General features: G+C 35.6%; 1 long non-coding RNA gene across 1 annotated transcript; it reads right to left on the reverse strand.

Annotated features, from left to right (window-relative positions):
* Nucleotides 1–4,980: 4,980 nt before the first annotated feature.
* On the reverse strand, nucleotides 4,981–12,324 carry LOC125111448 (uncharacterized). The gene is made up of 3 exons (XR_007130863.1): nucleotides 11,777–12,324; nucleotides 8,931–9,024; nucleotides 4,981–5,215 (listed from the first exon to the last, which is right to left on the reverse strand). It is a non-coding gene; the product is annotated as an uncharacterized LOC125111448 (long non-coding RNA).
* Between the last annotated feature and the right edge of the window lie 1,491 nt (nucleotides 12,325–13,815).

Below are 13,815 nucleotides of genomic sequence, written 5' to 3' on the forward strand. Positions count from 1 at the left end.
TTAAAAAAAATAGTTATAATAATAGTGTTGTCCTGACATCAAAAAATTTTAAATATTCTTCTCTGTTTACATGCAGTTACATATGTTTTTGACCCCTCGGATTTTAGTAACCACGCATGTATTAGTAACCATATCTGACATACACACAAAGCTTAAACTTATTTTTTAGGAAGGACTGCTATGGCAGAAACAGCAGGATCATTAAGTATTTCCTGTGCCCTTCTATACTTCCCATTCTCCATAAATTTAGTTTTGGCCAGTGGACTATGATCAGAAGTGACATGTATCAATTATGGTCCCAGTTACTTAGGACTTGATGAATTCCTCTGTGCACTTTTTTTTTTCCCTATAGATGGACTTGTAAGTCACATATTGAGATAGTATCATCACAGGCTGGTGGAAGCCTGAATCCCAGAAGCAACAAGTGGAATTTAACCTCTGTCAAATCATATGGTACTTCATATAATTAAGAAATAATCTTTTGCTTTATTAGGTCATCTTAGGTCAGGTTCTTGAAAATCAGAGCCTATTAAAAGGATTCTTTTACAAGTGAAAAGCTATGGGAGTGAAGGAAGAGAACTACTGGAGAAGGTAAAACAGAGAAAAGAGTAGTTAGTTGACATCTAAATTCAGCCTAATCTATTAATGGTACCAAAGGGTTTTACTACCCAAGGTGTTCTCTGTCTTTAATTGAAAGCTGTTAGAAGCCAGTAACAATGGCAGCTGAGGATGTGTGCATCATTAGTAAAGATTTAGGCTGGGTCTTAACAGAGTGTATTATAATTTCTAAGATATTCAGGTTAATTTTCTACCATACTGGAGCCTATACTATCCTGTTCTGGCCAATAAAATTGGTAGTCATCCTCAAGGCAGGAATTAAATAGCCTATTCTATCTACTCTGACTTGAAATGGCACCATCAATAATAATGAAATGTCATCTATAAGAGACTTTTGCTTATTGATAGTTTGCTTTTTTATTTTTATGTACCAAAACATCCTGTTTTAATTAAGTATGTTTAGAATAAGTTTTTATATCTAGTGAGGTCTTATAAAATCATTAATCTTTCCTAAAAATTCATTGATGATTAGTATGCTTTTTAACATTTAAATAAATTTACTCAGACTATGAGGTTGTATCAAAAATACCTATTGATTGAATCCACATCCTCATGGATACTAGCTGGATTCTATTCTGTGGCACCACAACAGGAACTCCAAAAAACAATTTTTTGATTACACCACAGTTTGACAGATGAATAGTGTTTAATGATGTTAAATTTACAGAAAAGAAGCCATAATTTTATGTTAGCTTTACCTATAGATGAGTTTTATCCACATGCCATTGTTAGAAAATATTTTAAATAAAAGAGGAAGGAGAGGCTTAGTGATGTGGATGCTATACATTTCTTCCACTAGATATCTCCAGCTATAATGGAAAAAAATAAAAATCATTAAAAAATACCTATTGATATTGTATTGAATTTACAAATTAATCCATACAAAGTCACACACTGACTATCCCTATCCAGGAATGTATTCTATTTATTTAGGTCTTTCTTATAACTTAAATTTTCAGGTGTTTGTTTTTGTTGCTTTACTGGTTCCACCTGGACCTACCTCCATTAATATTCCCTTATTTTCTAGTGGTTATTACTATTTTATATGAGACCATTTGCCCAAATATATTTGCAGTTGTTTTTTTCTAGGTGAAGGTAGATTATAATCATGTGAAGTCCATAGCTTAAGTTAGGGCTCATTCTTGGTGTTATACATTCTATGGTTTTGTACAAATGTATAATGACATGTTTTCACTATTTTAGTGTCATACAGAGGATTTTCACTGTCCTAAAAGTCTTCTATGTTCCATCTTTACAGTCCCTGACATCCACTGATCTTTTTACTATCTCTGTAGTTAAACTTTTTCCAGAATGTAACATACTTGGAATCATACAGCAAGTAGCCTTTTAAGATTGGTTTCTTTCACTTAGTAATATGCATTTATGTTTCCTTCATGTCATTTTGTGATTTGATTACTTATTTCCATTTAGAATTGAATAATATTTCATTGTCTGGATGTACCACAGTTTACATATCCATTCATCTACTGAAAGGTACCTTGGTTGCTTCCAAGTTTTGGCAATTATGAATAAAACCACTGGAAACATCCATGTGATTTATGTAGACTTAAGGTTTTTTTTTTTTTAATTTCTTTATAGTTGAGTCTTGAAGTTGGGCAGTTTGAGTCTTCTACCTTTGTGCCTTTCCTTCAATTTTGTGTTGCCTATGTTGGGTCATCTATCTTGCCATATAAATTTGAGAATCAGTTTTCAGTAACTAGAAAATAACTTGCTGGGATTTTGATTGGGATTGCCTTAAATCTATAGTTCAAGTTGGAAAGAACAGACATCTTGATGATATTGTGTCTTCTTATTCATGAACATGGAATACCTTTCCATTTATTTATTTTGCCTTAATTTCTCTCATCCATTTTATGTTTTTCCTCATATAGACCTTATACAGATTTTAGTACATTTATAACTAAGTATTTTCATTTTGGGGGGAGATAATGAAAATAGTATTGTGGTTTTAATTTCAAATTCCACTTGTTCATTGCTGGTATACAGAGAGTAATTGACTTTTGCATATTCATATTCTTCCTTGCAGTTTTGCTATAATTGTCTTATTAGGTCAAGGATTTTTGTCATTGTTGTTGATTCTTTCATGTTTTCTATATAAATAATCATGCTGTCTGTTTTGCTTGTTTCTTACCAATCTGTATGCCTTATGTTTCCTTTTCTTGTCTTACTGCATTAGCTAAGACTTCCAGTATGATAAAAATGTGTGATGGGGACATCCTTCTCTCTTTCCTGATCCCAGTGGGAAAGCTTTGACCTTCTTCTCATTAAGTATCATGTCAGCTGTAATTAAGGTTTTTGTACATGTTTATCATCAAGTTGGGGAAATTTCCCTCTATTCCTAACTTACTGAGAGGTTGTTTAGTTTTGTTATCATAAATTGGTCATGGTATATAATTTTTTTGTACACTGTTGGATTTCATTAGTTAATATTTTGTTGAGGATTTGTGCATTTGTTCTCATGAGAGGTATTAGTCTGTAATTTTCTTGTATTGTCTTTGCCTGGTTTTGGCATTAGTGTAATGCTGGGCTAATGGGATGAGTTTTCAAGTATTCCTCTGCTTCTATTATCTAAAAGCAAATTGATATAATTCCTTACTTAAATATTTAGTAGAATTCCCCAGTGAATCTGAGCCTGGTGCTGTTTTGGAAGGTTGTTAATTATTGAGTCAATATTTTAATAAATATGGGCCCATTCTGATTGTCTGTTTCATCCCGTATGAATTTTGGAAGACTGTTTTTTATGGAATTGGTCCATTTCTGTCAACTTTGTGGGAATCGAGTTGTTCATAGTATTCCTGTGTTATCTATGTAATATCTTTGGGATCTGTAGTGATGTCTTCTCTTTCACTTCTGTATGAGTACTTTGTGTCCTCTCTCTTTTTTTTTTCATACTTAGCCTTGGTACAGGCTTATAAACTTTATTGTCTTTTTCAAAGAACCAGCTTTTGGTTTTGCTGACTTTATTGATTTCCTAGTTTCAATTTTATTGATTTCTGATTTAAATTTTATTATTTCTTCTTATTTTGGATTTAACTTGCTCTTTTCTAGTTCCAAAGTTGGACACTTCAGATAACTTATTTTTAGATCTTTCTTCTTTTGTAATACATATACTTAATGCTATAAATTCCCCTCTAATCACTACTTTCACATAATTCCACAAATTTCAAAAAGTTGTGTTTTCATTTAGTTCAAAGTATTTTTGAATTTTTCTTGAGGTTTTGTCTTTGAACTTTGTTGTATAGAAGTGTGTTACTTAATCTGCACATGTTGTGGAATTTTCCAGTTATCTCTGTTACTGATTTTTAGTTTAATTCCATTGTGGTTTGAAAGCAGACATCATAAAATTTCTATTATTTTAAATTTGGTAAAGTGTGTTTTATGGCCCAAAATATGCTCTGTCTTGGTGAAGAGTTTATGTTCTGCTGCTGTCAGATAAAGTAGTCTTCTGATGTAGATTATATCTTGGTGATTGTTATTGTTACTGAGTTCAACTGTGTCCATAGTGATTTTCTGCCTGCCAGATCTGTCCATTTCTGATAGAGATGTGTTGAAGCCTCCAATTAGGTGGTAAAAGCATCTATTTCTCCTTGCAGTACTATCATTTTTGCCTCAGGTATTTTTATGCTCTGTTGTTAAATGCTTACATGTTAAGGATCATTATGTCCTCCTGGAAAATTGACCCCTTTATTATTATGTAATGCCCTCGTTCATCCATAACATTGCCTTTAAGTCCGCACTTAATATAGCTAGTTTTGCTTTCTTTTGATAAGTATCCACATGGCATATTTTTTATAAATTCACTTTTTTTCCAAGTCAGCGTGATTTTAGGTGGCATAAGAGATACAATGGTGAGTATGATTGACGTGAATGTTGTTTTCATGAGGTTAAATCATTTGGGGAAAAGAAAGGCAAACTCAGAATGGGAAATGAAAGGACATAGCAGGAAAAAGTAATGATTTCAGGATTCATATTGGCTTTTAAGGAAGTCCAGCACTCAGGATAGACAAATTTAGGATGACTCTAGACTAACAGACACCTAGGCCCAGTGATATTTTGTGAATGGAATACACAAAATATCAGAGGTTTGAAACTGTCATGATATTTTAACTTCACATGGAAAATGGACTAGATCCAAGGATGATAATATAAGCTTTTGTGTAAAGGAAATTCATATGGATTAGTGATATTAGTAAGACTCACATCTATGGAAGATACTATCGCTCAGAGAAAGAATTTACACATTATGTAAGTTTTTGCATCTCAATGTTTTCTATCCAAATACACAAAAGTGCTTATGCAAATCTTTGTGAATTGTTTATTTTCATTTCAACTCATCTGCCTTGTCCCTTAGGTATATGGTCCTTTGCATTTTTCAGGTGAATGGTGTCAAGTGTCTTATGATAGAATTTAGGACAAGAAATTATTTAGAGTGGAGCACATTTCAATAGCAAAAAGAGGAGCAAATTTTCTCTTCTTTTAAAGTCAAAAATTTTAGATTTTAGTTCATTTGTAAATTATTGCAATCAAAGATTTATTCTGCTTACATATGATGATGGGCCAAGGAAGGACTCTCCTCCTATAAGAAGAGAAATAGGACATTGAAAATTATTTCCAGCAGTAGTAAAACATCATCATATGATAAGGGAATCACTGAAAACAAAGGTCTTTTATTCCAGTTTTTCTTTTGTCTTAATTGAGGTATAATTAACCTAAAAATGTCATAATTTTAGGTGTATAACAATGATTTGACATATTGTATATATTACACAATGACCACAATAAGTCCAGTTAATATCCATCACCATACATACTTAAAATTATTTCCCTTAGGATAAGAACTTTCATAATCAACTCTCCTAGATACTTTCAACTATGCAATGCAGTATTATTAACTACAGTTATTATGTTATACATTAAATCCCCATAGCTTATATTTTAACTAGAAATTGGTATCTTTTGACCTCCTTCACCCCTTTCTCCCACCCGCTGCCCCACCTAAGGGATATACCAATCTGTTCCTTATATCTGAAAGCTTGAGGTTTTGTTTGTTCTTTTGCTACATTTCATATATAAGTGAGATAAAAAGATTTCTTTTTCTGCCAGACTTATTTCACTTAGCTTCATGCCCTGGAGGTCCATCTATGTTGTTGCAAAATGGCAAGCTTTCATTCTTCTTTTATCATTGAATAATACTATACCATATATATATTACAGAGCTTCTTCATCCATTCACCCATCAATGGACATTTATGTTGTTCCCCTGTCTTGACTTGTAAATAACACTGCAATGAAAATGGGTGTATATATGTTTTCAAATTAGTGTTTTTTGTTTTCATGGGATAAATACTCAGAAGTGGAATTGCTGGATTATATGGTAATTCTATTTTTAATTTCTCAAAAAGCATCTATATTGTTTTCCATAATGGCTATACCAATTCTTGTTTTTAATAACAGTCACTCTAAAAGGTATAAGGTGATACCTCATTGTGGTTTGATTTTCATTCACATGATACTGAATTAAAGGAACTACTATAAATAGGCCTTTAGTAATGTCATGGTAAGGTTTAAGGGCAGGGGAGGCTTTCTATAGTCCTATGATTAGTGATTAGTCTGCTAGTGAGCCTAAACCTCTAGACTGTGAGCTTCACAAAAGTTTCTCAGGGTTTTTTTCTCCCATTTAGATAGGATAGGGTGACAGGAAGGCTGGAGTTGGGTACCTCCCTTCTCTCAGGCAGAATGTGAGAGCTGACTGGGGTGGAGTGTTCCCTTTCTCCCAGGTCAGAGTCTGAAAACACCCAAGAAAGTTAGGCCCTGGTTAACTAGTTTCTCTGGAGGTCAGGATTTGTTGAGAAGTGAGTGTTCTTTTGTCCTTCTACCTGCTAGAAGCATGAGGATTTTATCTCCACTATTTATCGCAAGAATCAGGTTAAACTCCTGGAGGTAAATGTCACAATATTATAGGAACCCCCTATGATTGGGTCCCCCTGGAGGTTTTAACTCTCATATTTGTCTATGCTGAGCCTCCGGCAATTTGTTGATTACAGTTCAGGTTTTCCTACACTTGCTATCTCTAAAAACCCAGTTGCATTATTTTATCTTCAGAGCAGCTCTCTTTATTCCCTAGAAAAGTCTATTCCCATAGCCCTTAGTAAATGTTCACACCAAGAGATATTTTGAAATGCATTATTATACTTTATAACAATGGTTCCACTAAGCTATGATCATCTTAGGGTGAGTCATAATGTTTTCACATCTTTTGTATTATCATTCAAACATGCGTAATGAATACATGAATAGATGATGCTTACTTTGTTATGACCTGGACTTTAAAATGTAAGGAAGGGAGTTCCCATCATGGCGCAGTGGTTAACGAATCCGACTAGGAACCATGAGGTTGTGGGTTCGATTCCTGGCCTTGCTCAGTGGGTTAACAATCCGGCATTGCCGTGAGCTGTGGTGTAGGTTGCAGACGCAGCTCGGATCCCGCATTGCTGTGGCTCTGGCACAGGCCAGTGGCTACAGCTCCAATTTGACCCCTAGCCTGGGAACGTCCATATACTGCGGGAGCGGCCCAAAGAAATAGCAAAAAGACAAAATAAAATAAAATGTAAGGAAGTTTGACTTGCCTTCTCATTCCATTACTATACCATGAAGTCAAAGAGGCTACCTGAAACTGCCTAGAAGAAGCCTTATATAATACTGATAACTTACATCTTCCTGACTTGGGAAGTAATGACAGAAGGAAAGATAATTTTTGGCATCAGAACATGACTCCATAAATGGTTCAGGCAACTTTTTGTTGGGAGGAAAGCAAATGTTATTTGGAAAAAGAAATTCCTAGTAAATTTTTGGACCTAGACACAATTATCAACACCATTTGAATAAGAAACTACTTAGAAAAAATATTGGTTCTCAAGTATTCTTACAATCCCCCTATTCTTGAAGAAGGAGATACTGTATAACAGGCCATTTGCTTTTACCCATTTGCCTTCCAAATTGTGACACAAATCCAGGTGAAAGATTTCTCTGCCTATCCTGGACTGAGTGAAGTGATCCCATGTCACAATGTAATCTGATATTCCACTCACATTGCTATAACTGTATTGACTTTGTAAAATACTTTGTGTTTTGTCTATTGATTACACATTGAAGGTATCTCAAAAGAGGTCAAGTCTTAGTCATCATTTATTCCACTTTCTAACACAGCTCCAGGCAAATTATCAGCATTCATTAATACACATTAAACTGTCAATCAATGACCAATATTAACCCATGTTATAAAGTTTAAGACCTGCTTAAATCTTGATGAAGAATTTGCTATATCTTTTCCTTTATCTAGAATCAAATATAAGCAATAAAAAATTAGAATTTGCTATATCTTTTCTTTTATCTAGAATCAAATATAAGCAACAAAAAATTAGAACTCCTCAGGAGTTCCCTTCTTGGCTCAGGAGTTAACGAGCCCAATTAGGATCCTTGAGTATTCAGGTTCAATCCCTGACCTTGCTCAGCTGGTTAAGGATCCAGCATTGCCATGAGCTGAGGCGTAGGTCACAGACACAGCTCAGATTCAGTGTTGCTGTGGCTGTGGAATAGGCAGACAGCTGCAGCTCCAGTTCAACTCCTAGCCTGGGAACTTCCATATGCTATACCTGTGGCCCTAAGAAACAAAAAAAACAAAAAACAAAGAGAACTCATAAATTTAAAAGTAAATTTTCCACCTTCAGCCCTACACAAGCCTGTTGTTAATCATTCCCGTGCATTGGCTAGAGAACTTAAACAGGGTTAAGATATTCTGTTGCTGGGAGAGAAAATATTAAAAAGAAAAACCTTTGGAAGAAAACAACAAACACTGAAAACACACTCTTTCTTCCAAAGCCAATACAAAGTCACCAACCCAGAAGTATGTTTATAGCTTGCTATATCTTTGAGTATTTGGTGCACAATTTAGTTTCTATTTTCATTTCTCAGTTTTTGCTTGTTTATACTGTGGCCAGGTCGCCGAGTTAGGAGGAAACACAGATGAAGCCCAGCAGTGGTATGAAGAAGCCTTATCCATCAGCCCTACCCACATGAAGAACATATACTGACTGGTGAGTCTGAGGCTGGTGGGGCCTCCGTTCCTAGACTGGGGATCCCTTGAAAGCAGCAGAAAGCTCATGATCCTCAATCCTGTTTCAGTTCAAAAGGGCAGTTGGTCTATCTGGCTGTCATAATGCACAAAGCCAGTAGGTACTGTTCCTGATAGAGTTCATTCAAATAGAGGCATCAAGCAGCCTCAGTGGCCCTACCTGGCAGTCCTGCTCAGTGTGAGAAGAGAGTTTGAGTCAGTGGTCTCCTGGACAATGATCCAAACCACCGTGTGGCTCTAGGTTTCATATGGCCCTGGAAAAAAAAAAAGTCTAAGATTATTTTGGAAGAAAAAGTATCTTAGAGTAAATAAGCAGCCTCTATGAATGAAACTAAAAATATATATTTTTAAATCTTGAGTATCCTTGAAGGAAGGCAACAATCATGGATTTGATACCATTGCTTTCAGGCAAACCCAATAAAATTATAAAGGAAGTTTATTCTGTTATGATCCTGCTGAAGATCTTTAAAAAGTAAAGATCTAGAATCCAAAGATGTTAATGAAGTATCACGGAAATACTCTAAGAGCTAGGAAAACAAGATTTCCTTATTCTAAATGTCTTGGTAGTTTATGACTGAATATACAGAATTAGGAGTTATTTTCTTTCAAACTTTAAAATCTAGGTGAAACATGACCTCTTCCAGGATACTTTTGAGCCAGCTGAGGTCTCTATTAGTGAACTTATACCAATTCTCTCTAGTTCTTTTCCCCCTCGGGCTTTTACCTAGCAAAAAAAAAAAAAAAAAAAAAAAAGCTAGTTTTCTCTTTGAGGGATAGTGCAGTGTGATATATTTTGTCATCCTTCCTGCAGATATAGTTAATCTCATGTTTTGCATACAGTGAATGCTCAACTTTGCTATTTTTATAAAGAAAAGAGTACAATAGGTTTAGATTTCAAATAGATTTAGATCACCAGCTCTAAAACTATTGAGCCACTACTTTCAGGAGGTTGGAATAAAAGCAAATATATTAACAAACTTAAAATTATCAAAATATTTATTTTATAGACTTTCAATCATGGTTAAATGGCTAATACATGTAAAAAGTCATGCACATAACTAATGGTAGATTCTTATTATTGAAGACATTCTGGAGAAAACCTGTGTTAGTCACTTGCAACTTACAAGCAGAAATAGAGTTCCCCAGGACAGTTCTCCAGAAATGGAGACGAGAAGGGCAGGCCAGCGTTCTTCCCTTGCATACCTGACAGGGACTTGCTTCGCATTTCTGTAGGGCCCAGTGGTAGTCACTTGTGACTCTGGTTTATTCTGACATAAATTTGGAAGCTGCCACTCAGCTTTAAAGTGGGTGTGAAGTACAGAGATGAATGGTTCTTTTAGGACTGAACGACTTTAAAGATATCTTTACACAGGATAAACTTATCAGGAGTAGCAAGTGATAAATGAGGGTTATAAAAATTTAGGAATCTTTTACTTAACCTAATTGATGGCTCTCACAAGAGGATTCATAACTTTTTTGTTAGTTGCCTCTTTACTTTTCTTCACTGTCTGGAGTCTTAAAATGGCAGAGAGTTTGGAGGGGTTTCTGTAAAGTTAATTAATGTTAATTGTGCTCTGAATTACTTTAAGGAGTCTGTTGAGTGATGGACCCAGTGAAGGGGGTCGATACCATTTAATGTTCAATAGGGATAATGCTGGTCTTTGGCACCATTTTATGATCATTAAGGCCGTGCAAGAGCTTGTCAGGAACAGCTCTAAAGATCAGTTGCTCGTGGCAATTAAAACAATTGAAAATGACCTGGTATTACATTATACATGATGCAACACTGCTCCCAGTATGAACAAACTTTCATTCCATTAGTGATTTTCAATTTCATACCAAGCACTGCAATTTGTTTTTCTTAGTTACCTTATTCTGGCTGTCTGGGTACTTCTAACAGGATATTATTAATATTTATCCTATTATCTCATACAACATTTCATGCTTAAAGCACTTTGCAATCTTAACTAATTAATCTTTATGTCCTGCCTAAAAGGATGGTAAATACCCTTTTAGAGTTAGGGAAACTGGCCATCAAGAAAATGTTCTAAAAAATCCCAGAGTCAGGTTTTAGGTCTTTTTTCCCCCTGGGAAGTAAAATTAATGAAACTTTGGTCCTGAAGATCATACTCTGAAATCTACGTGATCCTCCCTCTACCCGCATGAAAAAAGGTAAAGGGACTGTTTTCTTAAAATGGAATTTACTCTTTAGATTAGGGCCCAAGAAGAACTTTTTAAAAATACATCATAAATGAGTAAAGAGAAGAGAAAGAAGCTTAGTGATTTTTTTTTTTAATATTAAACCTATTACCTATTTAGAGAAACTGGTGAACTAAATTTTACTCAAAGCACATAAAATATGTGCAAATTTTTCAAAAAATTATGTTTTAGAGCATACAATAATATAAAAATTACCTAATAGATACCCAGACAAATGTCAGATACTTTGCAGACATGATCAACCTATAGCAATAATTTGGCAAATGTGGTATTTACACAAATTTACTAAGGTAACTGAAACTGAGAGAGTTTAAGTGACTTGCTAATGACTATTAAATTACTAAAAGAAAATGCTATAATTCAAAGTCAAATCCATCTCCAAAGTCCTTGGTTTTTACACTGCAAAAAAATGCTAGTGTTCAAGTAAATAGAAAGTAATCTCCAGTTAACAAATCTCTGTTTGACTCAAATGATCTGCTCTTCCTAATCCACTGGAACTCAGACACAGCACTGAAGACCATGCTACCTGCCTTAAATGTGCCTTCTTTAAATTCCCCATTTCAACCTGCAGCAGAGATCCTGCCCCAGCAACCCGATGAGAATGCACACCTCCCACCACCTTGAATTCCCTCCCCAGAATCCTGAAAACACTCACATCAGAGCACTTGTTCCCGCAAATTTGATTTCATCACTGCCAAGCAAGACCCACCCTAACCTCAATAGGTTTGTTACCTGCTGTCCCATACACTTATCATTATTTTCATGGGGAGAGGTGTCCAAACCAACCTTATAATGAAGTGAAGAATACAAATCCAATTATGACATCATTGAAATCCTTCCTCCTTCTTATTCTCCTTCTCCATCTCTTCTTCATCTCATCATTCCAGGCTTTAAATGTAAGACGGCATAGTAGGAAATACCATTTTACACATTCAGAGGCATTAAAGTCAGTATTATCTGGGTGACTGACATTTATTCTAAAATGATAACCCTGGGTATCCCTGTTGGAAGTTGTAAATAATGGCAGGCCCCACTGGGGAAAGGCCTACTGCTAGTGTGAGGATTTGTCCTGTGGAGACCATGTGTCAACAACAGATATGCCATACAGGGCAGACAGTGACCCAGATGAACATGCAGGACAAAATCCAGGGTTAAGCTTCTTGGTAAACTCCATGCTTTTCTTAATCCACTCGGACTGTCATAACAAATACCATGTACAGGAACTTATGTCTCACAGTTCTGGAAGCAGGGAAGCCCAAGGTCATGGTGCTGGCCAGTTATGTTCCAGATGAGGGCCCTCTTCCTGGCTGGCAGGCAGGCACCTTTTCACTTACTTGTCCTCACAGGGTAGAAAAAAAGAGAGAGGAATCAAGTTTTTTCATGTCTCCTCCAGTAAGAGCAAAGATCCTGTCTTGCCACACCAGCCCTACCCTCATGACCTCCTCTAAACCTAATTACCTACCAAAGCCCTCTAGGAGAGGAAAAATAACATCCCTCTACTGTTATGAGTTATTAGATGAGGCCCTTCTAAGAAAAGACAGAGTAACAAGAGAAAAACAGAAGTATGTACACATGGGAGCCACTCAGGGAAAAAAAAATGAGTAAATCCCCAAGGTGGCTTAGAATTCAAGATTAAATATCACCAATCATTAGCAGAAGGGATAGAGGATGTAGCCCTCTTAGGGGAGTTTAAGCGGTTTTTAGGAAAGATGAATGGGCCCTTGGAAGAATGGATGGGAGGTGTGATAGGCGGTGACACTGTTTGTAGGGGTCTGGTGTGGACTTCCAGTCTCCTCTTCTGTGATAAAACTCAATCTTCCCTGGTTGATGAAAGGGCCAGGGAGAAGATTGATGACAATTTAATTCCAATTGGAGGATCTGTCTCTAAGCAGATAAGGAGAGCTCAGAGAAAGCTTCTCCTTGCATTTGCTATTTTTCACCTGCTTGTGGCTGGAGATAATCAATGTGCCAAAGTAGCATATTTGGGGGTGTAATGTTCTGCTGCTCTTGAGCCTCATTTCTAAATATCATCACATTGGGAGGTATAACTTAAAATATGAATGTTGGAAGGACACAAACACTCCATCCATAACAATTCTTATCTACTTGAGACAATAATACATTGTCGTTTCAAACAACAGTGATTCTGGTAATGAAGAGCTTCAAAAGACTCATGACATCAGGAAATACTATAGAATCCTGAAGAGGCTGCATCACCTTTACCTCTTTACATTTTTAAGGTGGATTCAAGAAAAATGAAAAGATTTAAATATAGTTTTAGTTTGGGGTCACTGGGGTAGTAATCCAAATTTTTGAGTCATAGTTCATATACTTTGTGAGAAAATATATAAACATGATCATATCTGTAGTCATTTAAGTTTTAAGAAAAATATTCTGATGTGAATGGCCATGTGCAACCATGCTTTGGATGTGCATTTACTCTTTCCAGCTTTGGGGGCAGGGTAGGAGGAATTGCCACAGCATTCTAAAAGCTGTGAGAAATACCCCAGCATATTATACAGGGAAGTCCAGTAAAGAATCAATGCATTATTGCTATTTTAGTATTAGAGTAACCATGTCAAAGTGATTTTTCCTACTTTATGGATATCTGATAAGAAAGAGATGATTTTGAAGAGAACGATCAGAACCATTTTCAGTCTAGATCACTTTTTAGGCCATAGTAAATGACATGTAGAAATACCATGGCATAAAACATTTATTATTGAACCTGAATTACTGAATGTAACATACCATATTATACTTGATATTAGTGACAATGGGGGTTGGACATTACTTTCCTGGAACACTGTCAACCATTATGAGAA

This window comes from Phacochoerus africanus, chromosome 11 (assembly GCF_016906955.1).
Source record: "Phacochoerus africanus isolate WHEZ1 chromosome 11, ROS_Pafr_v1, whole genome shotgun sequence".
Lineage (NCBI taxonomy): Eukaryota > Metazoa > Chordata > Mammalia > Artiodactyla > Suidae > Phacochoerus > Phacochoerus africanus.